General features: G+C 47.3%; 1 long non-coding RNA gene across 2 annotated transcripts; it reads left to right on the top strand.

Moving 5' to 3' along the window:
- The first annotated feature begins 14,481 nt into the window (after positions 1 to 14,481).
- On the top strand, positions 14,482 to 22,794 carry LOC106980985 (uncharacterized). 2 transcript variants are annotated; one of them, XR_008292224.1, is made up of 4 exons: positions 14,482 to 18,710; positions 21,074 to 21,155; positions 21,246 to 21,345; positions 21,877 to 22,794. It is a non-coding gene; the product is annotated as an uncharacterized LOC106980985 (long non-coding RNA). The 2 variants fall into 2 exon arrangements; XR_008292223.1 differs by having other exon boundaries at positions 21,895 to 22,415.
- The last annotated feature ends 2,771 nt before the right edge of the window (positions 22,795 to 25,565 follow it).

Here is a 25,565-nt window from a genome sequence, read left to right as displayed (position 1 = left end):
CGGAGATTAGGCAAGATTTTTCGGGGGGAGGTGGGACTTGAAGGATGGATTGGCTCTGTCTTCCCTCTACCTGTTGGCGGGTGTGTTGCACGAGCCCACATGTCGTAGAGTGGAGTTTCTTTCGTGTGCTGTGATACCGAGGCTCCTTGAATTCACACCGACCTTTCTCGTTTCCCCATATTCTAAGACTTTTGTTTCCCTCGTATGCCGTGAACACTTTGTGCTTTGAGTTGGTCGGGCATAGGGTTCCGCCTGTGTGCTCTCCCCTCCCGTCTTCCTTACTCGCTTCTGCACATCCACGCTTGCTTATTTTCCATCTTCTCAGGTCATAGCTCACGGCCCAGAAAGCTCAGCTCAGAGCCGAAGATGTCAAGTCGGCCGCGTCTGCCGCATTGTGTGCAGCCATCCGCATTACATACCGAGCAGCGAGGTCTGGGGTGGGTCTGGTCCAGGGCAGAAGAAGGGCTTGCAGGGCTAAGTGGGAGGCCTGCCCTGGCTCTGCCTGGTCTGATTCAGGGCTTGGAAGGGGAGGCACAGAAGGGTGCCAGGAGCTTTTTCTAAGAGCTCCTGTTCTTAGACCTGGCAGGCCTGGCTCGGTGACAGTGACATGTGTGGGGGCAGGACATGAGCTCCTTTACCGGGACTTTGGCAGCTCCTGCGGCTGTGGGGGTGGCTCCCTCGTCTTCCCACCCATGCCAGCGCTATAGGGGGCTCATCTCTTACCTCTCGTGGACTCAGCAGCTCCCTTCCTCCAACGAGCATGGCATGACGTGTCTACCTACTGTGGCCGGCAGGAGACTTTTGGAGAAATTAAGAAATCTCAGCCTGTCCTGTGCTTTGGAGCCTTACCCGTGGGGAATCCTATGCGGTACAAGGTACTTTGCTCTTAAGAAAAGCATGCTGGTTCTTTTGACGTTTCCCCCCCCCCTCATTTAAGGAAACCAGATGCAGAGGTTGGGGGTGAGGAGGCGGCTGGGTCGTGCTCTTGGGCTGAGGCATCCTGTGCTCACCCTGTGTCAGGAGAGACTGATTTGTGGTTGCTTCTGACATCAAGTGGCTCAGGGTCAGCCGCTCTCAATCTTTAAAATTAGCAGCGATGGGGTTACACGTAGGAGGAAGTCCTAGACCAGGAAACAGGAGCCCAGCTGTAACTGAGCCCTCGGGCAGGGTGCCCCCTCTGTCAGGCCCAAGTTCCTCACTTGGCTGTAAACTGAGAGGCATGGACGATGCTCCTAAAAGTCCCGTCCGTGGGACCAGTCTGGGATTTATGACCCTGAGTCTGGCTTCAACGTATGTCCGAGTCCACACGGTTCCTTGATGTGTGGAGCCATCTGGCAGCATCCGGTGGCACTTTCGGCCTGGGCGGGCTAACGTGTCTCCTTCTACACCTTTGCCTCTGGCCCATTGTGACAGAGAGCGTTTGTTTAAACCAGAGCAGAGATGCCAGCGGGGCGCCCAGGGGTAGCACAAGTAGAGGAGGGAGCTCCTCCGTGCCCTTTCTCACGACGGGCCCTCTGGGACATTATATCTTCCACACTGCGTTCCCCGTACTGGTTTAAAAGTTGGAACTGGGGCGCCCGGGGGGCTCAGTCGGTTAAGCGTCCGACTTCGGCTCGGGTCACGATCTCGCGGTCCGTGAGTTCGAGCCCCGCGTCGGGCTCTGTGCTGTCAGCTCACAGCCTGGAACCTGCTTTGGATTCTGTGTCCCCCTCTCTCTCTGCCCCTGCTCTGCTCACGCTCTCTCTCTATCAAAAAATGAATAAACGTTAAAAAAATGTTTAAAGCTTGAATTGTGGAGCCTTGTGGCCTGGATGACATGGGCAGCATAACCTTCGTCTCCCCTGCCCCCTGTATCCCTCAGTTTTCTCATCTGTAAAATAAACCAATACTATGTACCTTGAAGGTCTATTATGAGGATTGAGTGGGCTAAGATTTTGTAAAATGTTTAGAACAATACCCGCTACGTGGTAAGTACTTGTAGAATACCTAGGTACCCATGAAATGGAGCAGCTATGCTATTAAAAAATAAATAAATAGGTCCCCAAATAAAACAAGTTTATTTGGAAAATCTGGGTTGACCAAAGTCAGATACATTTTTTTTTTCTTTAGTACTCAAAGCAATGTGATGCTCTGCAGGGGAATTTGGAAACTTCACTGGAGACGATGGAATTTTTTGAAATTTCCCAAGTTTTTTTTTTTTTTTTTATACTATGGAGTTGTTCTCATGAAACACCTAATATTGCCTCAGGGAACCCAGGGGTGTCTCATGGAACACAGTTTGAGAAATGCAGCTCCTGGTATACAGAACCTGCTCCCCAGCACGTGAAACTTTTATTAAAGGTCCCTTCTGCTAGTTTGATCCTCAGGCTCTCCTCGTCCAAGGGATGTCTGTCCCTCATTGTGCCATCTTCTGTTTATACCTTTCATCTTGTTTGAAAGCTGCCTTTCATGTTTATAGCTTTCCTTGAGCAATTACTTAGTAATTTCAAAGACTGAGGATAGCTTAGATGGAGCCAGTCTGTTGGCTCTGCCCATCCCTGACCTGATAGCCAAGGGCTGGCCCTGTGAAGAAGGTGTAGTCTAGAAGCTCCTGGGGTTAATGAGAGCCATGCCCCCGGCTCCGTGGTGCATAGGATAGTGTCGTTTTTGTACAAGCTGGAAATCCTTCTCCCTATGCTCTCGATATGACCTATAAACAAGCAAATGTGGTTACCTGTTACCTGGCTCAGCATTCCACGGGCCTTCCAGAAAGCCCAGCGAGCAGCTGAACTTGTGAGGCACAAAGTATGTGCCTGGGTGCCTGTGGACTCAGCCCAAGGACTCTGAAGGCCACAGGGATTGGATTAGGGATTGGAGCTTCTCGGGACCAAGGACCTGGGTGGCCCTTTATTACCTACAGAATGAAGTCCGAACACGTGGGCCCAGCAGGGAAAGACTTCCCAAACTGCACCAACCTGGCTCCTCTCCCTCACCTATCACCGATAGCTTCCTGCTCACTCGCTGGGACCCCCTCCCCAGTGTGACCCTGAACTGTTTTGCCTCTGAACTTTTGCTTGTTTTCATGTCTTCTGTCAAAATCACATGATCTGTAGACCGAACTCAAAATGGTCACCAACGTTTCCCTGATGCCCGCCTATCCTCTGTCCGTGGGGAGATTCGGGGTCCCCTCTTCTATTTACACTGGTCTCGTATGCTCTTCATTGAGTCCATGTCTCCCCTTTGCTTTACATCCTGACTCTTGGGGGGGACATGATCTCCACTCCTGGAAAATAGTGTATTTGAGGGCAGGGACTGTGCTGCTTATATCCAAGCCCCCAGTTACATCTTAATGGGTTTGTTCCAAAAAAATCTCCTAAATCAAGCTGTGGTTTCCTAACTGTGTCACATGCAACATACATATGTGTGCGCAGGGTTATTTATTTTGTATCGTTCGCCACGATTGAGTCTCCTCTGGGCTAACTGTTCTGTAGGCACAGATGATTTTTCTTATTCTTCTGAGCTTACAGAAGAGGGTGTACGTGCATAAGAGTGCTATTCGAGACCCTCCACCTCTGGGCTCTATGTACCTTTATGCACACGGAGAAGGGTGTAAACTCTCCTGGTTCCCTTTAAAGAATAGCTGGGAGGGGAGGCCTGGGTGGCTCGGTTGGTTAAACGTCTGACTCTCGGCTTTGGCTCGGCTTATGATCTCAAGGTTTGTGGGTTCGAGCCCCGTGCCAGGCTCTGTGCTGGTGGTGCGGAGCCTGCTTGGGATTCTCCCTCTCTGTCCCTCCCTTGCTCTCTCTCTCTCTCTCTCTCTCTCTAAATAAATAAATAAATAAAGTTTAACAAAAGGAGTTTCCTGGGTTGTTCTCTGGGCCTGCTGTATTGAAATTTCGGTTTTTTAACAACTCCCAGTGGGATTCTCACGCACCCCAAATTTAAGAACGGCTGCATCGGACACCAGGGCTTATTTATTTACGCTTTAAAAGATTATTTATTTTTAAATACCCAGGGACGGTGTATTAATAGCACACGCACAAAACGGAACTCGGCTTTGATAGAGTAAAAAGTGGTGTACCTTAACTTTATTTTCTCTTTTCCTTTCTGAACTTAACTGCCTCCTAAACATGAACACAGTCCATATGTTCATGGGGGAAAAAAAATCTCCCCCCATTCCCGAATGCGAGGCTGGCCGGGCAACACCGGAGTGAGTCTGTCCGGCGCTGAGAGCGGGCGGAAGTTGGACGCATGCTTCTCCAGCGCAGTGAGGGCACCTAGTGCGGTCACTGCCCTCTTTCCGAGCCTGCTTGGTCTGTGCTTTTTTTTCCTGACCCGAGATGAGATATTTCTGAGGCTTAGAAAGAAAAATAAAAAGGAAAGCAAGCTCAGATAAGGCGCTTTTTGGCAAAAGAACAGGATAAAATGCATTGCAATGGCCCCTAAATCGGTTATGTTATCTGATTTCGATCTGTGTTTTTAGAAGCTAAGCCCCAAACTCGTAACCCCCCCAGCTCCCCAGTTACACTGCAGGTAAAGTCGCCGAAGCTCTGAACCTAATGAACGCATTTCTGTGCGGAGAATGTATACCGTTGGCCTCCTTGGTCACCTTCCACCGCCCAGCGACGGCACCCGGACGTCAGGAGATCCATAAGCTTTGCCGACTGCAGTTCAGGGCCGCACAGCTTTGTGGGCCTTATAGTCTGGCACTAAAAGGCATGTGGGTATTGATCTGTGTGCTACGCTACACGGAGGATTTTCCTATGGCTCGTAACAGATTGGGAACAGGACGCTACCCGGACACTGTGCGGACCCCTCGAAAGAGCTCGTTCAGTGTCTTAGCTTCCTGGCAATGAAATAAGGAGTGCCCTGGAGCTTGTATGAGAGAGAAAACGGAAGCTGATGCCAGGGGAGAATCTTTATTGGAAAGACAGACCAGCCCAGTTTTCCACTGGAACCACGTCTCTGGTTCAAGACGAACCGCACCTCTCGGAACTGCCGAACCCCCACGACGAAGTGTAAAAGCAGCTCCAGCCAGTAACGTGACGCCCCTGGAGGCCCACCCTGACTTTTCTGCAATAAAATCCGGCCGCGCTCCTCTCAGATGTACGTCTCTTGTTTTATTAGCACGCTTGTGCCTATTTGTCACGCAGTTAGGCTGGTGTCTGTGTGTGTGTAGATTACGGGGGTGTAGATAAAATGCCAAATGGGGACTCAGAGATTCAAAGGCAGAGGGACCCATTTTTCACAGACATTTGCCAAAAGCTACTTTCGTAGATGCTTGAAACTGGAGGCTGGAGGGACGGCTCTCGCTCGCCGGGTTCGCCTAATATTCTGGCAATCCCACAGTGTTGCAGCCTTCTTGAGGAAGAGGATAAGGAAAGTGGCACGCCGGGAGGGTTTGTCTTTCGGTATTTTGGTTGAAGAACCATAGGGAGATTTATGGTGTTTTATTCATAGGCAGAGTTCTAACGGCAAATCTTTTGAAAGCTGGTGGGATTTTCTAGATCTCCTTACCACTCCATTCCCTCTGGCTGTTAGCCAGCCCCCAAATCGGAACATGTCTTTGGTAGATGGAATTATTGGCCTCAATTCTTTGTTTAAAAAAATGTTTATTTATTTATTTTGAAAGACAGAGAGAGAGAGAGAAGGCAGACACAGAGAGAGACAGACAGAATCCTAAGCAGGCTCCACACTGTCAGTGCAGAGCCTGACACGGGGCTTGACCTCACGACCCGAGCCAAAACCAAGAGTCGGACAGTCAACTGACTGAGCCGCGGAGCTGAGCCCAGCAATACCCAGCCTGTGAGCAAGGATACGTGCTTACTGTTTTAATCCACTGGATTTTGGAGTGACCCACTTCAGCAGGAACAAGTTAGAGCCAACCAACACAGTGTCCTTAATCCTTTTATCTCTCAAATTCATATATTGACGCTCTGCTCGGTACGGTTAAGGGCAAATAGATAAAATCTCCAGCCCCTTCAAAATGCCGCAAGGGCCAATGCTACACGTTGGCTTCAGCGACAACACGTTGCTAGAGACCAGCTCCTTTTTCTAATTAAAAATGATCTCTGGGGAAGGGATAATATCTCCTAATCTCTAGGCATAAGGCACTGAGCTTGCACACGAGACAGTTCCGCCCAGGAGGAAAGGGCATGACTTTGGGGATCCGACAGCCTCGGAATTAAGTGAAGCTTTAGCCACTTAACAACCATGTAGCCTTGGCAAGGCCACTTAACTCCTCTGAATCTCCATTTCCCCATCCGCTGAGGTGGCTGGGAGAGAGTTAGCAGGGAGAAGGCACATAAAGTGGCCGGCACGTAGTCGGTGTTAAATAAGAGGCGGCTGTTGTGTGTGCAGAATAAATTGATGCGTGCTGCTTTCCGTCAGTGGTGGTGACCCGGTTCCCTTCACAAGGTACCTCTTCCTTGCTGCCACACACGGGACCTTCCGTGGGCTCTTTCCAGTGCCTGGCGGGTCTGGCGTTGCCTGTCAGCAACGTGTCTCCCTTCCCTAGTCCCTGCTCAGTCAACTGTCCACATGGGCATCGAATAGTAGACCTGGTGGTCCGGGTCAGATGGTGTGCTCTGGGTTAACAGCAGCAGCAGAAACGATAATGGCGGACATTATTGAGGGCTTACTAGTTCAAATGCTTTACAGGAATGATCTTGTTTAATCTTTCAAGAAACCCTATGCTATGGACCGAATTGTGTCTCTCTGCCCCCCTCATGTCCTACGTTGAAGCCTTAACCTCTGACGTGAGGATATTTGGAGATTGAGCCTTTAGGAGGTATTTAAGACGAATGAAGTCATAAGGGTGGCGACCTGACCCAATGGGCTTGGTGTCCTTATAAAGGGAGAAGCAGACACAAATTTTCTCTCTCTCTGTATTATCTTATCTTATCTTATCTTATCGCATCCCATCTTATCTTATCCCATCCCATCTTCTCTTCTCTTATCTTATCATCTTATCTTATCAAAAGAGAGAGAGCATGAGCAGGGGAGAGGGAGAAGGAGAGAGGGAGAAAGAGAATCCCAAGCAGGCTCCACCCTTAACTTGGAGCCCAACAGAGGGTTAGATCCCACGACCCAGGGATCAACACCTGAGCTGAAATCAAGAATAGGACACTCAACTGATAGCCACCCAGGTGCTCCTCTCTCTCTCTCTTTTTCACGCGCGTGCTCTCTCTGCTTATGCACAGAGGAGAGGCCGGGGGAGGACACAGCAAGAAGGAGGCTGTCTGCCTGCAAGACAAGGAGAGAGTTCTCATCAGAGACCAGCCACACTGGCACCTTCACTTCAGGATTCCAGCTTGCAGAGCTGCAGGAAAATACATTTCTGTTGTTTAAGCCACTCGGTCTGTGGTGTCTTGTTATGGGAGCCCGAGCGGTCTAAAACTCCCTACGTGGTTGATATTGTCACCGATCCATTTTGCAGTTAAAGAAACTGAGGCTCAGAGAGGTGAAGTAACGTGCCTTGCTCCTATCGTCCAGCAGGTGTGAGCCAGCGTCCCCCCCTCAGGGGCCCCACTCCGGAGCCTGTGCAGGGGTCACCTGGAACTTCTGCCTCGGTGGGCTCTGGGTGGCCTCAGCTGCTGCAGGTGGCACTCAGGCCTGAGGGAGGGAAGCGGTGGCCAGAGGTACACACAAGACCTGGTGAAGGTCAGATCCCGGGCCCTCCGCTCCGGTTTTATGAATGTGCTTTTGTGTAGAGTGGAATTTCGAGAAGAGCCCAACTCTGCTAGAAAGGAGTCCACCTAGGAAAGAGGACGCCCCTCCAAGAAACTGTGTTGTGGTTTTGGGGTAGTAATAAATTCTTTATGGTGTAAGCAATTCCATTCAATGCACATTTTATCAAGTCTCCGCCTGGCATAAGAAAAGTAGCTGGTTATATAATATTTATAAATATTCATAAAAGCACAATAGAGTATTTCTGAACTACCTCTCAGTTTATCTTGCCCAGTGGGCAGTTGGTTTCTCTCCCCTCACTTATTTCAGCATTGAGGCCCCAGAGGAGGTCCCAGGGCAAAAGGCATCTTGAAAAGGAGGAGCTGACCACGTGGGGGAAATTTCTGACACACAGAAAGTTCGCCATTGAACCCCCAGTGAGGCGTGGGGACGGGAGAGATAGGCGGAGCAAGGTAGGGAAGTGTCCATGTCCCTACCCCCTGCTCACCCCACTCCCAGATAAAACCCTGGGCTAGAGGGCAGGAGAGGGAAGTGATGCTGTGTGGTAGAAACATCCAGGAGGCTGAAGGTGACTGAGAATCTTGAATCCAGTGGCCTGCTTTCCTCTGCGTGGAATGGGGTGCTGTGAACCTCTAAGATAGATTTTCTCGACCTCGGCACTATGGATGTTTTGGGCCGGGTCATCTTTGTCGTTGGGGGAGCTGTCCCATGCATTGTAGGATAGTCAGCCTCTCTGGCCGCTACCTACCAGACGCTAGACTGTCTCCAGATATTGCCCGCTGTGTCCTGGGAGAAAAATTGTGCCCATAGGGACAATACTCCGTACTCAGTGCAGAGCCTGGCGCGGGACTTGATCCCACAACGGTGGGATCATGACCTGAGCAGAAATCAAGTAGGACGCTTCACTGACCGAGCCACCCAGGAGCCCCCGCTGTGGCATTTTGTATCAATGGCCCCAATTCATTCGTTTGTTCCTCTTCCTGTACCTGTAGGACTAATGGTGTGGTTCCCTTTCTTTTCTGTAGCTGTGCTTAAAGGGACCATTTCTAGCATTTAAATCCTGTTGAGTGCTGATTTCTCGTCTCTCAGTAGCCCAAATACTGTCAAGACTGAGAAGGAACTAAAGGGAGCGTTTGTTGCAGTAGATTATTCATGGTAAAGAATTTGCTGCCTCGGGAGCAACAAAGATGTGTTTGTGTATAGGCTGCATGGGTGGCATCTGCGTCACCCTGGGCACCATAAGCAGAGCGCTGGGCACTGAGCTTAGCCCAGGCCCCATGAAGTGGCCCTCAGTATCAATGGTCTGTAGACAGAGTTACTGGATACTTCTTAGCATTTCCCTGGCCGTTCTTTCTGAAAGAGCCAAGGACTCAATGTTTTGGAAGATAAAAGTCAATTACACTAAAATGAGTCTTTGTTTGTTTTGAATAGCTATCAGTTCCTATTTAAAAATGACTTTTGGTCAGTATACAACGTCTTCTGACCTTCCTCAGCAATCAGCTTCTCGTCTGGGTATGAAAAGTCCCCAGAACAATCTTTGGATATCCACAACAGCCTTCTGCTTTTAAGAAGGCTAAATCTTCAGAATTTTGTGAAACAAGTAAATGCTTTTATTTTCTCATCATTGGTGCTGAGTAGATTTCATGATGTTGGGAATTAACTTTTATTTTCTATTTAAATGCTGACTGTGGTAGGTGAAGGATCGCCAGTTCTCTGACACTCTTCCCTTTGAGCAGCAGGTCTGGCCCTCCACCCACGTCTGGGTTGGCTTGTGCTGCTTAACCAACGGAGTTAACCAGTAACGTTGTGGTGCTTAACCAACAGAGTTAACCAACAGAGCTGTGATGTTTAACCAACAGTTTACCAACAGAGTTGTGATGCTTAGCCAACAGAGTTAACCAGTAGTGTTGGACTGTTTAGCCATTAGAGTTAACCAATGGAGTTAACCAATAGTAGTGTGCTGTTTAACCAACAGAGTTAACCAACAGAGCTGTGATGTTTAACCAACAGTTTACCAACAGAGTTGTGATGCTTAGCCAACAGAGTTAACCAGTAGTGTTGGACTGTTTAGCCATTAGAGTTAACCAATGGAGTTAACCAATAGTAGTGTGCTGTTTAACCAACAGAGGTAACCAACAGAGTTAACCAATAGTGGTGTGATAGTTAACCAACAGAGTTAGTTGTAAGTAACCAGGTGTGAGTAAGTAAGAGTTGTGATGTTTAACCGATGGAAGTGACACCGTGTCAGCTCTGGGCCTCGCCCTCAAGAGGACGAGCAGTTTCACACTTCGCCCGTGGGAATGTGGCCGAGGGTCCGCGTGGGAAGTCTGACTACCCTGAGGCTGCCATGCTGTGAGAAGCACAAGCCACCCGGGGAGCCCTGGAGGATGAGGTGCCAAGTATGGAGACAGAGAGAGGTGGAGGGAGAGGGGCAAAAGGGAGGCAGGGTGGGAGACGGACAGTGAGCAGCGCACTATGGCATCAGGCAGGTGATTGAAGATGTCATGCCAGAATCCTAGAAATGGATCCTCAGCCCCAGCTGGAATCAGAGATGAGTCACCCAGCCAAGCTCTTCCCCAATGCTTCACCCGCAAAATGGCGAGCAAAATAAAATGGTTTTTATTTTATTTTATTTTATGTTAGGGTCCCAAGTTTTGGTGTAGTTTGTTATACAGTAATGGACAATTGACTTTTCAGCTACTACAGATCATCACTGAAGATAATTCTAAGAAACCTGTCAGGCACAGCTCGGGAAAGACATTCATTCTTGGGATGTGAAAGCTGGAAGGGGTCATAAAAACCATTGGTTCCAATACTGTTATTTCACAGAGGGAGGAAACCGAAATCCGGAGACATTAAAAGAGCAGTGCTCAGCCACTTGATCCTAGAGCTAGGGGCTTACCCATTGCCTCAATGGTTTTGTGACAACTTTCCCAGAGAAGAGCACTTCTCGGTCTTCAAATTTCTTCTGAGAGTCACTAAGTTCAGAATCTCTCCTTCCCCGCACCTGCAGTCTGTGGTGTGCTCCTTCCGAGGGCCCCCGTGTCCTCCTGCTACCCAGGGTCCTTCCTTCCACCTCCCACCGTCTCATCCCTGAGCAGAATTTATTCATCTTCAAATGCAGAGAGAGCACAAGGGACGTTGTGATTCATGCCACCAAGTTTCTTCCTCCAGGATAGGTGCTTGAGCCGCTCAGCCGGAAGCCAACGAAGGGCACATCCCAGGAGAGCATGTTAGGGAGGCTCCCAGGTTATCTGCCTCTTGACTGGGTGCCCGGGTTCCTGTGGTCCGCCCAGCAATTGTACACAGCTGATTACATGTAGCAAGCCAGAGCCCCGGATTCCCCATGGCACACACTGCTGTTTCTACAGCCACATGGTCCATGCAGAAGCTGACCACATAGCTTTCAAGTTCACAGGGAAGGGCGTCTCGAAGGAGACCCAGCTCAGCTGACTTCCCTCCATTTAAACTACTCCTGGTGGGGTAACCCCTCACGAGAAAACCTCTCTGATAGTTTCTGTCACTGTCCCGCTGAGGTCCAGGATACAGCATTCTCCATTACATCTGCCCCTGCCCTACTCAGTAAGGAGTCACTTCAGCTTTCAGAGAATACGAAGTTCCCAAATGGGTGGGTGGGGGGGGGGGGGGGTTGGAAATCCACCGGTGCAAATGAGGGGAATTTTATGCTTAGGGAGAAAACTGGGGAAAATAGTTAAAAGTCATCCCCAAATACAAGGGACAGAAAAAAAAATGTAAAGAGAGAAAAGCATAAACCTTAGGCCAGCATTTTTCAGAGTGGTTCAAGGGCCATTTGCATCAGAATTACATAGGGTGCTTACGAAAAATGCAGATTCCAGCCTTCCATTCTGGACCCACTGAGTCAGGCTCGGTGGGGGTGGAAACGTACATTTTCAACAGCTCTCCGGGTCGTTCTCGTGCTCATTAAAGTTTGAGAATAGCTGCCTTAGATTTGTTTTACAAACAAATTTCATGAAACATTTTCTGAGAAGTCCATGCAAATTTCAGCTTTGATTTATGTGTTCTTCCTAATGCCCACATGTGCACACGCACATGTATACACACACACACACACACATGCACACACACACTGTTCTATAAGCTTCTAATGGGAATGGAGGGAAGGGAATGGATGTGGGCTAATTTCAGTCTTTATGTGTGGTTTTTAGACCTTGAGACATACCTCCCTTCCCTTTGGCTCATTTCTCCCCTTTACCATTTCTTTTATGCATGAGGCATCCCCCCCCCCCTTCATGTTTTCTGGCCACAAGGGAAATTCCCAGGTGCGAGAACATTCAGTCCTCAGCCTCAGGAAAGACTCTGATGTGTATCTTTGAAGATGGCAGAACTTAAATATTAAAGGATCCACCAGGCGCCAATAGAGTCGAGCTGGAGTCCCAAAGGGGAATTTGTTTTCAACATAAATACTAATAATACACTGATTGTGAAGGCGAATATTGACAGTGTGTTGAGTGCTCCAATCAGCACCTCCCTTTGTGCTCTTGAAGGATGTCAGGGCAGCTAAGTCAGGCCAACTATGGGGAGGTGGCGGACCGGGAAGCTTGTGCTGAACGTGTGTATTCCTTCGTCTCCAGCCCTGACCATTTGGGGGTCCAGGCCTCTCCCCGCGAACCCTTGGGTAACAAAGCCTTTCTCAAGTGGTCTCACACACTGCAGAATACAAAACTTGGAACTCAGTAGAGGCTTGGACAAGCATCAGATAAAAACACCTGTTTTCATTCCAAAGAGCCAAATAGTGCTTCAATGCTACCCATTCTTCGAGATTTAGCTTGAATGCTGAATTCTCCAGGAAGCACTTACCATGTTACAAATAGTATTATGATACTCTTACTTTTATTTGAATTAATGTTATAATATTACCTACATAATATAGAGACCTGAATAATATACTAGTTTTAAAATGCTGGCAGTGTTACTATGCTATATATTAATACCTGTAATAATATCACTCTTATCCCGTTAAGGGATAAGAGTAACAGCCGTGACAATAATGGCTGATATTTATTGAGAACTTACTGGGAAGATGTCAACCCTGCCGTGAGTGAGTATTATCACTTAATGCTTACCACCATTCTGCAAGGTGGATCCTCAAAGTGCTCTCACTGCAGAGGAGGAAAGGAAGCTTCTGTCAGCTGCTAAATGGTGGGACCACAGTTTGCACCCACAGCCCATTCTCCCAATCAGCAGGTTACCTTCCTCACTCCCCTGGGTCCAGACCATCGTCTGGCCTTTGGTGGGAGCCCTTGACCACGTTCTGCCTTTCCTTATAGTGATTTAGCAATTGCCCAGCTCCTGGAGGGCAGGATCTGGTTGGCCCCTGAAAGCCTTCATCCCGTGCCGTTCAAATGTCTCTTGGATAGGTTAGAATTTCACCCGCCAAAAGGATCAGGCTTGCAGCTGACAGTGGCAGTCTACCTTCTTCTGCATAAAGGGAGTGCCGATTATCCACAACTTATCTCGAGTGATAGCAGAAGGTAATTTCCACGCCAGTTTCCTCCAGCAAGGACCGCGGCAACTGTTACCCAAACAATTGCAAAGTGTCCATCAGATTTATGATGAGTCCGGCTGAGCTCTATAATACTATAACCTATAATTACATACTACTAAATGGAATACTATAGAATAACGTGCACTCAACACCTACCGTGTGCTGAGCACTCGGCTAAACCCTTGGCGAAATAATCCCATAGCTCTTACCACTCTTCAAGGCAGATAGTTATCTTTTCTCTATTGAGTGAAAAGCCAATGAGTCACAGGGTTGGGATCTGGAATCCAGTCTGACTCCAAAATCTCCGCTTTTAATCATGTAATCACTATTCTAACTAACCTCTTTCCCTCTTCCTTCCTCTTTGCTTTCTTTTCAAGAAACGTGTATTGAATGCTTCCTCTGTATGAGGTGGGTCAGGCAGATACTGCGGAGGTGAGCGAGCAAAACCTGGTCCTTGCCCTGATGGGATATTGGGCAAAGTCAGAAGACGGAATAAGCAATTAGGAAACCCAGTGGTGAGGGTTCCTCGGGACTTCATTGTCGACTCGCTGCAAGTTTGGGGACATCTCACCTCTTGTTAGTCCTCCGGATTTTCTGTACTTTTTTGTGAAATGAACACAGTAGCAGGGAAATGGCTTCAGAGGAAGGATAAGCCACCTGCTGCTCCGAGAGCACTACACGTTGCCCTGGCAGAGGAGGTGACATTCTCAAGCTTCTACACTCTTCGTACACACCATGTATTCTGAACGGCACCGGGCATTTTACAAGTATCTGGTTACCATTTTTGAAAACCGTTCTTGTGAATGGTGTTTGGACATGAGACAACTAATTTCCTGCGTCATGTGTGGATTTCCAGAACGATGCCAGAGGGGGCTAAGAATACTGTTACTCTGTTGACAACAAAAAAATGCTTTTAACATCTGCCCAGGGCCAGAATTTTATCTCTCCCAGTATATTAAAAACACCACGCCGGAGAGTCAGTGTGAAGGGAAGGATGTATAATTAGTCGGGTGCTTTTGAAATCCTATCTTTGAGTTCTGAGATAGCGCTGAAGAATAAAAGGCCCCAACTGGCACTGACCCTACTTACCTGAAGGCAATATTTAAACAGAAGAGTCTGGTGTCCCTCCGCCCCATCCTCTTGGCCCCATCACGCCCACCATGTTGGCCAACGTGACAGACGGCTAACACACTGTGCCAGTGGAAGTCAGTCTCGGACGGCCAGAGCTCCAAGCAGGCCCCAGCTCAGGAGAGCCAAGCCATCATCTCTTCTCAGTACTCAATAAAAGCATTCAGACGTCCCAATATGTCTTTTTTTTTTTTTTTAAGGCATTGATCTTCTGTGTAAGGAAAAGATGATTCTGAGCAAGATTCATCAGAGTTGCTGGTGAACGATGCTGTGTTATGGGAAAGTGAAGCCAGGGCCTTCTCGGCCTTGCATGATACAAAATTAGGGACAGGAAGGGCCATGCGGCAAGTAAAAAACTGTTAACAGGTGGCTCCCGGGCTACCTGGAGCCCTAAATGTGTCTCATTTGACCTACACAGAGCTTTCATAGAACTTAATAACAAATCATAAATCATAAAATAATAAATAATACAAAATAACAGTAAGTAAATAAAAGAAAACAAAACAAAAATAATAAAATAATCAGCTCCACCTTCTGAAAGGGGTGGGGAGACCAGAAAATAGAGGAGGATATCTTTGCAGTCTCGGGGTCGGCAGAACTTTCTTCAGATGGAACACCAAAATGGTGACCCATGAAAGAAAAAAAAAAAAAAGCTGGACTTTAGCAAAATTGAAAACTCACGGTTTTGAAAGGCACTCTTAGAACAATGAAAGACGAGTCACAGGCCAGAAGAAGTATTTGAAAATCACAAATCTGATGAAGGACGTATATACAGATTAATAAAGAACCCTCAGCACTCAACAATACAAAAATAACCCCATAAAAATAGGCAGAAGATTTAAATAGTTCACCAAAGAAGATGTAAGGACGGCAAATAAACGCATAGAAAGATGCCCAACTGAACTGGTCTTTAGGGGAATGCAAGTTAAAACCACGGTGAGATACGCACATCTACAAAAACGATTAAAACTAAGAAGGCTGACTGTACAAAGTGTTAACACAAATAGTATGACCTAGCTGTTCTGTATGACCTAGCTGTTCTGCTCCTAGGTGTTCATCCAAGAGAAACAAAAGCATATGTCCAAAGACTTACACAAAAATATGAAAGCAACTTTGTGCTAGTAGCCTCAACCCCAAACTAGAAACAACCCCAATATCCATCAACAGATGAATGGATAAACAAATTATGGCGTTTGCATATAATAGAATACTATCCGCCTGTAAGAGGGAATGAGCTATTGATCCACATGCCATGAAGGAGTCTCAAAATTATTATGCCGGATGCAAAAAACCTGACCCAAAAAAGTACATACTATACGATTCCATTTGCGGAAAATTCTAGAAAATGCCAATGAATCTGAAGGAACAGAAAGCAGATTTGTGGTTGTCCCAGAATGGGGATGAGGGTGAGAAGGCTGGATTATAAAGGGATACAAAAGAACTCTCGGGAGTGGTGGATGTGTTCATTATCTTGATTATAGTTCTGGTTTATAAGTGAACGTGTATATAAACCTCCTAAATTGCACATTTTGAATCTGTGCCATGTATCGTCTGCCAGTTACATTGCAATAAGGCTGTTCAAAATGGACAGATCACATCTGGGTTTGGGGGATGCCACATTTCTCTTAAAAACTTACCAGCTGTGGGCCTATATTCCTGTATGACACCAACAGGCTAGCTGGGAGCCCTGCTGTCCCTGGACGTGGTGTTCCCTCCGTGCCCACTGCTCTCGTGAACTGGCTCCACTCCTCGTATTGAGGTTGCCTGCTTGGCCTCTGCAGGCGTTCGAATTTAGACTCCTCAGTCTTGCCACGCTCCTTGCGGGCATTACAGTTTTTAAAACTTCTCCTTGCTTCCCAGATTAAGTTCCTTTAGATAAGTTCTTTAAGAGTGAGCCTGGGGTCACAGATCATTATGACAGAAGGGCATCAGGGAACTTTATGAGAGTGACACACTTCTTTGGGCTCCCGCCAGCAAGTTGAGACAATAGTTCCCTTGCTTGCGTGGGAGGCCGATTTCAACTCTTCAACTCATAAATAACTCTGGCTAGCATGAATCAAAGGAATGCTTTATTAGGAGAGAAGAGTTGAGGGGCTCCTGGGTGGCTCAGTCGGTTGAGCGTCCGATTTTGGCTCAGGTCATGATCTTGGCAGTTTGTGGGTTTGAGCCCCACGTTGGGCTCTGTGCGGACAGCTCAGAGCCTGGACTCTGCTTCATATTCTGTGCCTCCCTCTCTCTCTGCCCCTGCCCTGTTCGTGCTCTATCTCTGTCTCTCTCAAAAATACATACATGCTAAAAAAAAAAAAAAAAGGAGAGAAGAGTTGAGGGGCACCTGGATGGCTCAGTCGGTTGAGCACCTGACTCTTGATTTTGGCATAGGTCATGATCTCATGGTTTGTGAGTTCGAGCCCCAAGTGGGGCTCCATGCTGACAGCACGGAGTCTGCTTGGGATTCTCCCCCTACCCTGCCCTCAAAATAAATAAACATTTTTTTAAAAAAGAAGAGAAGCGTTGAAAAGGTTTCTATAATATTCCATAGCTAAAATGGCAAGGCTCAAAGGTCGAGCAGGACATTCCCCAACATGAATATCAGCCTGTCCTCGGTTGATGCTTTCCTGCAAGCTGGGACTTGGCTGGCCTGATTATGTCCCATAGTCCCTTGTGGCTGCCCTGAGAATACCTATCTGCTTCACCAGGACCTCTGACAAGTCTCCTTGAACTCTAGATTTTAGCATGGGGAAGCCAGGAAATGTGCTGATCTGGACAATTATTATAACACTTTTGGCCACCCAGGGGCAGATGAGGACTTCCTTTCTTTTGAGATCTATGCCTTCTGATAATGGCACAGAGACATGGCCATAAACAGTAGACGCGGAGATCTTAGTGTGGGATCATCGTGTCTGCTCACCTCCATGCAGCCCAGTCCTTTGAAGCTCAGAGCTTGGTCTAGACCACAGGCTAACAGCACACCAGATGGTTGAAAACTCTCCTCCAATCCCGGTGTGCTTCCTGACTCTCTACAGGGGGGTTCTCTGGTTCTTCCTTGAGGGGGACTACTCCGCATTTATGCTGGTGCTAACTTTCTGTTGGCTTTCTTTTTCAGAAGAGTCTCAGGACCCATGCCTCCTGGAGCCTGCCTCAAGTCCCAAAGTCCTTAGTTTTCTTTGTTAGGAGCTAATTTGGCTGCACTGGCTACAGGGAAATTCCCCACCATTTTGAAAATCCAAGCTCTGTGGTCATCTCTGTCTTCTAGTACCTGTCTCCCTCCAGAATCTGCTTTGTGCCACGGAAGAGTTTCACCTGGGGCTGGAGAACATCTTTGGCTTTCTGTTTGCCTCAAAAGAAGCTAAGTGCTGCCTATCTATAGAAATTTATGCTATTTCTACAAGTGCAAACTGTATAACTACACAGAGCTTGGAGACTGGGGTTGGAAAGGGAGTAGTTCAGCTTGAATCTATTTTTGGCCAGATCCAATTTAGAGGAAGAATGCCACTTTCATGATGATGGTGATGATGATGATGATTACTCTTTGAAGGAGTAGCTCTTCTAGTGCCACGTGATGAGTGTCACGTGATCAGCATAAGCACGCACGAGCACACCCTCCATTCTACATTAACGGAGGGACGGGAGGGTGGGTTTCAGTAAAACTTTTAAATCATAAGGATACATACACAGAGTCAGATGTGATGACTTCAAATCAATCACAGTTGTGGCCAAGCCGTATTTTCCAACAAAGCTGCCAGCTGCCACTGTCTGTAATGCATCCGGAACTCCTCTTTTTTGCTACCTTTTATAAAACCCGCGTCAGATTACTTGGAATGTCCTCAAGAACGTACAGATCTTTGGGTTTTTTGTACTGTGATTTTGGGGACTGTTCTCGGTTGAAGAGTGAACCCCCCAAATTCACATCCACCTGGAAGCTAAGAACATGCGGACATATTATGAGGGCAAGTTTAGGGTGGATCCTATATCCTATATAACTGGTATCCTTAGAAAGAGGAGAGAAAAGAAGAGACATAGAGACAGAGACATACGGGGAGAATGCTGTGTGATGGACAAGGTCAAAGTGCTGTGTCTACAAGCCAAGAAATGTCAAGGATTGCTAGGGACCACCAGAGCTAGGAAGAGGAAAGGAAGACTAGACACTATAGAGAGTGACACGGCCCTGCCACGACCTTGATTTTGGACTTCTAGACTCCACAACTAGGAGAGAAAACATTTCTGTTGTTTAACCCACTCGGCGTGTGGTACTTTGTACGACAGTCCCAGGAAGCTAACACAGGAGCTAAGTCGGTTGACTGAGGAAGTAATCAAGCTGAGTAATTCTGCTGCTGATCAAACAAACGCTGTGATCAACCAGACCAGACGGATTTAAAGGACACAACAAGTAATGGTTGCCTCTGGTGGCGAGCGCTCTAAGACCGGTACCCTTCGCGTTATCTCACGGGTCCTCGAAAAACTGTGGCGTGGTGTCTTAGCTCCATTTCACAAGAGGAAGAAGCTGAGGAGTTTATAGGTTGAGAAACTTGCCTGTGATGGTGCAGCTGGTCATGGTCAGAATTTAAAGTTTATGCCTCTTTTTCTACACCACACTGCGTCTCAATGTCTGAGGATGACTGCCAAAAATGTTTGAGCAACAGACCTGTCTTTGAACTAATTGTACCATGCCCCAAGGTGACAGATGTGTAGAAAGGTTCTCTTGGACAGTTAGCTCTGGCGTTTGTTGGTTTGTTTAAAAAAAAAAAAAATCCTCTGTGATTACTTTCCGGCCACACCTCGTCTATGTTATGTTGGATTCTTTGCCTGCCTAACTTATATTCCCATTCCCTTAGGAGACACTGGGACTTCTTTTCCATCTTGTGCAGAACTGAAGAAGCTGTCAGCACTTAGTAAATAATCAGTACCCACGCCAGCACAGCGATCCCTACAAATTATGACCCTCAGGCTCTGAAGACTGAGAAAAATGTTCAGTTGTGCAATATTCCACTCTTTTAATAATCTTAACAGTGTGGGTCATGTTAGTCCTAGTTTAATATTATAATCCAAACAATATTTGACTCTGAATGCTCAGGAGTGAGGCTCAGGAATCACCCGGGCCAGCGTATTCTAAGACAACTCAGGGTAGCCGGTCGGGCTGTTTTGACCTTTCCAGTACTTGCGAACTGGCTGGGCTTTTTGTCCATCCACTGCCTACATGGCACTCACCACACACATAATAATAGAACAATGGTGCCATTTTTATTTTCCCTTTCTCTTCTTCAAGTCTTGTTAAGAAGAACCAGCTCAGCTTTGCCGTTGTGGTAGATTGAGGGCCACCATGTCTGTTTGCTGGGACCACTTTGAATGGACTCAAGCTGGACAGGGTCCATCTCCTCTACTCGGCTCTCCTCTACCCTACTTTATCTTTCTGTGTCCCCAGTCAAAGAAACGGGGCTCACCTCAGGTGGAGAGGGTTTTTTGCAAACGGTCCTTGACACTCCGTGTCCCTCTTTTTCTCCATGCGGTGTGAGGCGTGTGCCAGGGCTCATGACGTGGCAGTAAGGGAGGATGGTGTTGCTTGGCTGAAGACCAGCTTTGGGTTGAAGCCAATCTTAAATTCTGTAAGAAGCGTCCCTAGACTGTAGCCTTGGTCTCATGCTTCCTTCTCGGAGACGCTTTCTCTTTGTGAAAGAAAGTCTTTGACTTCTCTTCTTTCATTTGCCAGTCTTCCTTTGCTATAAGTCACTTATATCTATTTTTCCCTTTGGAATATCAGTGGCATCATCTCTTGGTCTGTCACACTTTGGGTTCAAAATTGTTTAATAGGTAGGCGCTCTCCAGGTAAACTTCAGAGTCTTTGGCCTATCATTCAAGGCCCACCTACCCCTCAATCCCACCCCAATTTGTCTGATATTCATTGATTCAGTGAGAGGCAAAGGTGCTATGAGGATGTAGGCAGGACATGTGACCCAGATTCTGAGGCCAAGAGACGCTTTGCAGAGGAAATGATGTCGAGGCTGAAACCCGACTACGAATTGGAGTTGCCCAGATGAAAGATAGGAAAGGTTTTCTTGGTGGGTGGAATGCCATGTATAAAGCCTAGAGGCAAGACTGCAGAGTGCACTTGGGAACTGAGAAGTGCTCTGTAGATGGAGGGCAGGGAGGGGTTGGGCAGGGACTGGGAAGGTGAAGGCTGGAGGCAGAAAGCAGGGACCAGATCCTGTTGGACTTGAAACCCTAGTGGGTTAGACTTTGCCCTAAGGTCAGTGAGGAACCATGGTAGGTTTTAAGCAGGGGTGGTGGTGGTGAGAGAACCATTAAGATTTACCTTTTATTTACAAAAAATTTTTTTTAATGTTTATTTATTTTTGAGGGGGGAGGGAGGGGCAGAGAGAAAGGGAGACACAGAATCCGAAGCAGGCCCCAGGCTCTGAGCAAGCTGTCCTCACAGAGTCTGACACGGGGCGCGAGATCATGACCTGAGCCAAAGTCAGATGCTTAACCGACTGAGCCACCCAGGTGGCCCAAGGTTTCCCTTTTAAAAAGATCATTCTAGCTTCCTCGAGGATAGTAGATCAGAAGAGAGCAAGATAAAGAGACTGGAAACCCAACTGGAGGCTGCAATTCAGACAAGAGACGATAGCAGGAATCCAGAGCATGGCCAAGAGGATGAGAAATGTGAACAGACTAGGGATATTTAGGTGTCAGGTTGGTTCCGAGTATGTTGCCTGATTGCATTCATACCATACGTGCTCCTGCTTGTATCCACAGAGACAAATTCTACCCGCACCGATGCTGTCTCTACGTGAAAGCCTGCTCTGACCTTCAGCCCCCAGAACCTGTATAAATGCTCGTAAGCTTTTTTGCCCTGTGCCCTTATTTCACAAAGACAACTCACGTACACGGTCAGTTCTCATTTTCATAACGTGTGTCTTTTCTCAAGCGGATGGCGTGCATTTTGAGCAGAAGCCACGTTGATACGTCTTTTATATTCTGTCCTCCTTAGGGAGTCCCACATCATCTCATGCAGCGTGGATGGAGCAGTAAGTATTTGTCCCGCCGACCAAATCGGAAGTGGATCGTGTTCCACTTCCGAACACCTGCTGGCTATTCTCGTGCAGGTTTCCTTTTAAGTGGCACAACCAAGCGGTCAGTCTAGTGATCCACTCATTCATTTATTCATCTGCTTATGCTTTTCTTCACTCACTCACCATAGCCTTACTAGGCAGCTGCTGTCTCCCAGGTAGGGCCGATTCTCTCTGCCTTTGGCTGATCGGCCCACTTCATTTTGGATATGGTGTTTCTCGTCACAGAGCCAGACTCCTTCTCCCATTTGCCACATTCAACGAGGATTCAGTGTACCGGACGTGTTTTTCTGCTCTAAGCGCAGCTTAGCGAGTGGTACCCAGATGAGTCACATCGTGGGGAGGAACTAAGGTGTGGAAAGATTCCTTTGGCTCCCCAGGTAGAGCACTCGCCTTCCTGCAGTTGGCAAATGTCTTGCCCAAGGGACTCAAGCTTTGGTATTTGAATGTGTACCGGGCCGAGTTAATCCTGTCCTGTTTTTTGAATAGTTCCTGATGTTTACCCAGTTGAAAGAGAATTAAAGAGTGCCAGAGACTCCGTGGATGCATGAATCAGAAGAACGGCGGAGTCCTAATGCAAAGTTCTCCACGTAAAGACACATTTTGGCTCTTGCCCCCGACACGGTCCCAGCTCTCGGGCTGCCATTACCCGATACCCCACCCTACCAAGAATGGGCATTGGACTAACTGCGGTTTGGGAGGGAAGCTTCTGAGTTCCAAGATTCTTCTGAACTCCACTTGCTTTAAGTGATTTTCACTGCAGAGTTGCATCAAAGCTCCTTTTTTGGCAAAGAAGTTGCCATATACGATTAAAAATAATCTAGGGGGCAGGATCTCTACCAGGAATTGAACAAACAATGTACTGTCTTAAGCTGGTTCCAAATTCCTAATGCATCTGTTTTGTACAGTCCCCATTTCATAAAACTACAATTCCTCGTTTGTCTGAGTTCTTTCTGCTTGCGCGTTATAAAAGTCACACCCGTTTATTCCTGGCCCTGGAGGCACCTTCCCAAGTTTGGGAAAGCCTCTTGTTTGAAGTCACAGAAGCCCTAAATAATGCAGTTGTTGTCAGCATCCCTATTCAACATTTAGCAAGTTACCCCACTGCTTTTCTTGACCAGGACAGATGTAAAACGTCTGACTCCTCAGTTAATTTCCTGAAGATTTCACAGCCCTGATCCGTTTTCTGGCCAGAGCCACGATCTTAGATCCGCATACCTCCCCTAGTTTCTCCGTTGAAACTCTCCAACGGGGCAGCCATGGCCACACAGCGTAAGTCCGCTGTTTTATTTGTTTAATTATTTTATCTCAAGGCGAATTGTGAGGCTATGGATCAGAAATTTCTAGGTTCAACAGGCTGTTGTCCTCGGTCTTCATCTCAGCTGTGATCATAGAAATTTTCCTGATTTGCTGACACCTAATTTAAACTTAGGCATTCGATTTGGTTTGTTTTTGATGCTGAATCTCTACATCAGTCGGTCACATTAATTTGCAAATTGCAACATCCTAGCCTAAACTGGCCGACACAAAAAAAGAATCCCCCGGCTTACAGAAACTGGCACCTCCAGGGGGCACGTTAAGGCACAGCGGGATTCAGGCTCACAGAGGATTTTCGGGACTCAGTTTCTCCCGGTTTCTTGGCTCTGCTTCCTGCGAGTGTTGGCATCAGGCTCACGGTCCATGAGCGGGAGACGCAGGACTTTGCAGCGACGGGAGCACAGCCTCCTTTCAGGCCCCGTGGAGACAGGTGGGTTTCTCTCGCCCAGAGGTTCCACAGAATCCTGAACCTGAGTCTTGTTGACCAGAAGTTTTTCACACACCCATCTCTGAATGGGTTCCCCTGGGTAGGGGTAGGCTGATTACTGTAGGACATCCCTGAGGGGAGGAGATGGGGATTGGAGTCAGGGCAGAGAGCCCTCCACACAACAGCAAGAAGAGATACCCACCTCAGCTCCTAAGTAAGATGGGAACCGTGACCCGCTCTCTGTTCCCCCTTTGCCTGTCATAGGATCCAGGGTTGGGCTTCAAGAGGATCCGGCACCGTAAAACTACTTAAAACTCAGGCGTCCGGGTCGGAAGGAACCGTAACCGTGCGCACGTGAATGTTACGGTTACACTCGCCGACATGACTTTATTTTCGGTACGGTGATGATGGTGACTTTTTTCCTCCAGTTTTTATCTCCGGGTTTCTTTCCATTTCATGCCACATTTTCCAGGTGGGGTATTATTCTAGCAGACCCTTTGAAAATGACTCCTTTGCAAAGTTAACATGGCGTTTTGGACACCGTTTGGGGAGGCTGAACGGGTAAGTAGGATGTGCTGGCTTTGACAAAGTTTACATAATTCAACTGTTGAAAGAGATCCGGAAGCATTATCTTCAATGGGACTGAATTGAAAAGAAGCAGAGATTAGTGTACAAAATCCTGTAAGTGTTGGAGAAATTTGGCTTAGTCGAGGCCTCTGTATTGGCCTCAACAAAATTGACCGAAGTGTCCTTCTTACAGCTCCTCATTCCCCTGAACCTGGCATGCCCAGGCCTATCTATGGTAATTATTCTTAGTGCTGCCTTATAGGCCGGGAGGCCACCCGAGATTTAAATAGAAGTGAGCAAACTTCTATCACCTCGGTGATTATCATTATTACAATTACTGTTACTAATAATTATACTAATAATGGCTGCCAATTATCGAGCGTTTACTATGTGTATAGACTAGTACTTAGATTTATAATTTCATTGAATATTCTCAACAGCCGTACGAGATAGGAAGGATCATTCTCATTTCCAGGGGAGGAAATCAAGGCAAAAAAAAGCTCCCCTGAGATTTCACAAACTAGTACATTATAAACCTTGGGATTGACATACAGGTTAGCAAGTTAGTCAGATTTCAAAGCTCATGATTTTTGTTCAGGTCCTGTTAACTGGGAGACTTAGTCTTCAGGTCTATGGAATAGAAATACCATTGCCTTGGGAAGTCTTTTTCCCTGGCCCTCATTGACCAGGGACATTTTACCCTTTCTTTCATTTTGTAGATTTATTTTTCCTCTTTCTTCCATCTTTCAAATTAAAGAAAGACTAAAATTATTCTGGAGAATAACTGCTCACACTTGGCTGCTGTGTAATGTGTCCACCGTCACCGTGTGGGGACCGGGCACAGTTTTGTACGTCCGCTAGGTCCTATGTTGCTGTTTGTCACATTTGGACCTTCATTATCTGTCAGTCCTCACACGGGTAAGCCACCTGTAAACGTTGCTACTTCATCATTACCTTGTCATGTTTGGGAAAGAAGAGATTAAGGACATTGATTAAGACGGGTTGGAAATGCTACCAGTGTTCATAAAAGCTGCATTTCTATGCTGTGCCTTAATCGCTGGGAAAAGAAGGATGAATCCATCCATTCCTGGACATTAGCATATCATTAAGAACAGGTGGCTCTCCATTAAGAGTAGGCTCAAAGTTCCGAAGCATCTTCAGGAAAGGCTCTTCAAGGAGAGCCAGCAGCCTTGTTCAAAATGGCTGACCGAATTTGTTGGCTAACGTAACTGAACAGTTCAGGCAGAATTCACTTCAGGCACAGCTAGGGCTAGGGGCTTAAATGGAGTCATCAGATTACCGAGTCATACAGCTTACTGTGGCTCTCCACCTTTCACCTCTGCTCTTTCTCTCTTGGCTTAGTGCTCCGGAAGGTTCTCCCCTTCTGGTGACAGAATGGCCACAGGAAGTTTCACGCTTACAATCTCTCAGCTTTCAAGCACAGTAGAAAGACAGTACCTCTTTCCTAAGGCTCCTAGCACGAATCCTGAGAATGACACTTCGACTTGGCTCGAGTCACACACCCACCTCCTGAACCAATTACCGAAAACAGGAAAGAGAACTGGCCAGACTTGGATTGCTTGCTGGCCTCTGTAGCCTAAGAGTGGGATGGACCTCTCCAGAACCATAAATACTGGAAACGTGTAGAAAGGTGGCTTTTCAAAAGAAAATCAGGGCCAAGGGGGGTCAAAAGAACAAAACAGCAAACAATCACACTAAGAACCCCCAGTGTCCACCATGCTTTTTCTAGAACTCAGTTTCTCCACCTGGAAATAAATCCAGCTGCAGACTACTGTGTTCCCGGGTACCCCCTGATGTGGTAAAGCAGGAGGAGAAAGAGTGATGTTTAGGGGGACAGAGAAATGCT

This window comes from Acinonyx jubatus, chromosome D2, assembly GCF_027475565.1.
Source record: "Acinonyx jubatus isolate Ajub_Pintada_27869175 chromosome D2, VMU_Ajub_asm_v1.0, whole genome shotgun sequence".
In the NCBI taxonomy this organism is placed as follows: domain Eukaryota; kingdom Metazoa; phylum Chordata; class Mammalia; order Carnivora; family Felidae; genus Acinonyx; species Acinonyx jubatus.
Note: the sequence above shows the minus strand (reverse complement) of the source record. Positions and strands in the feature narration are given on the sequence as shown.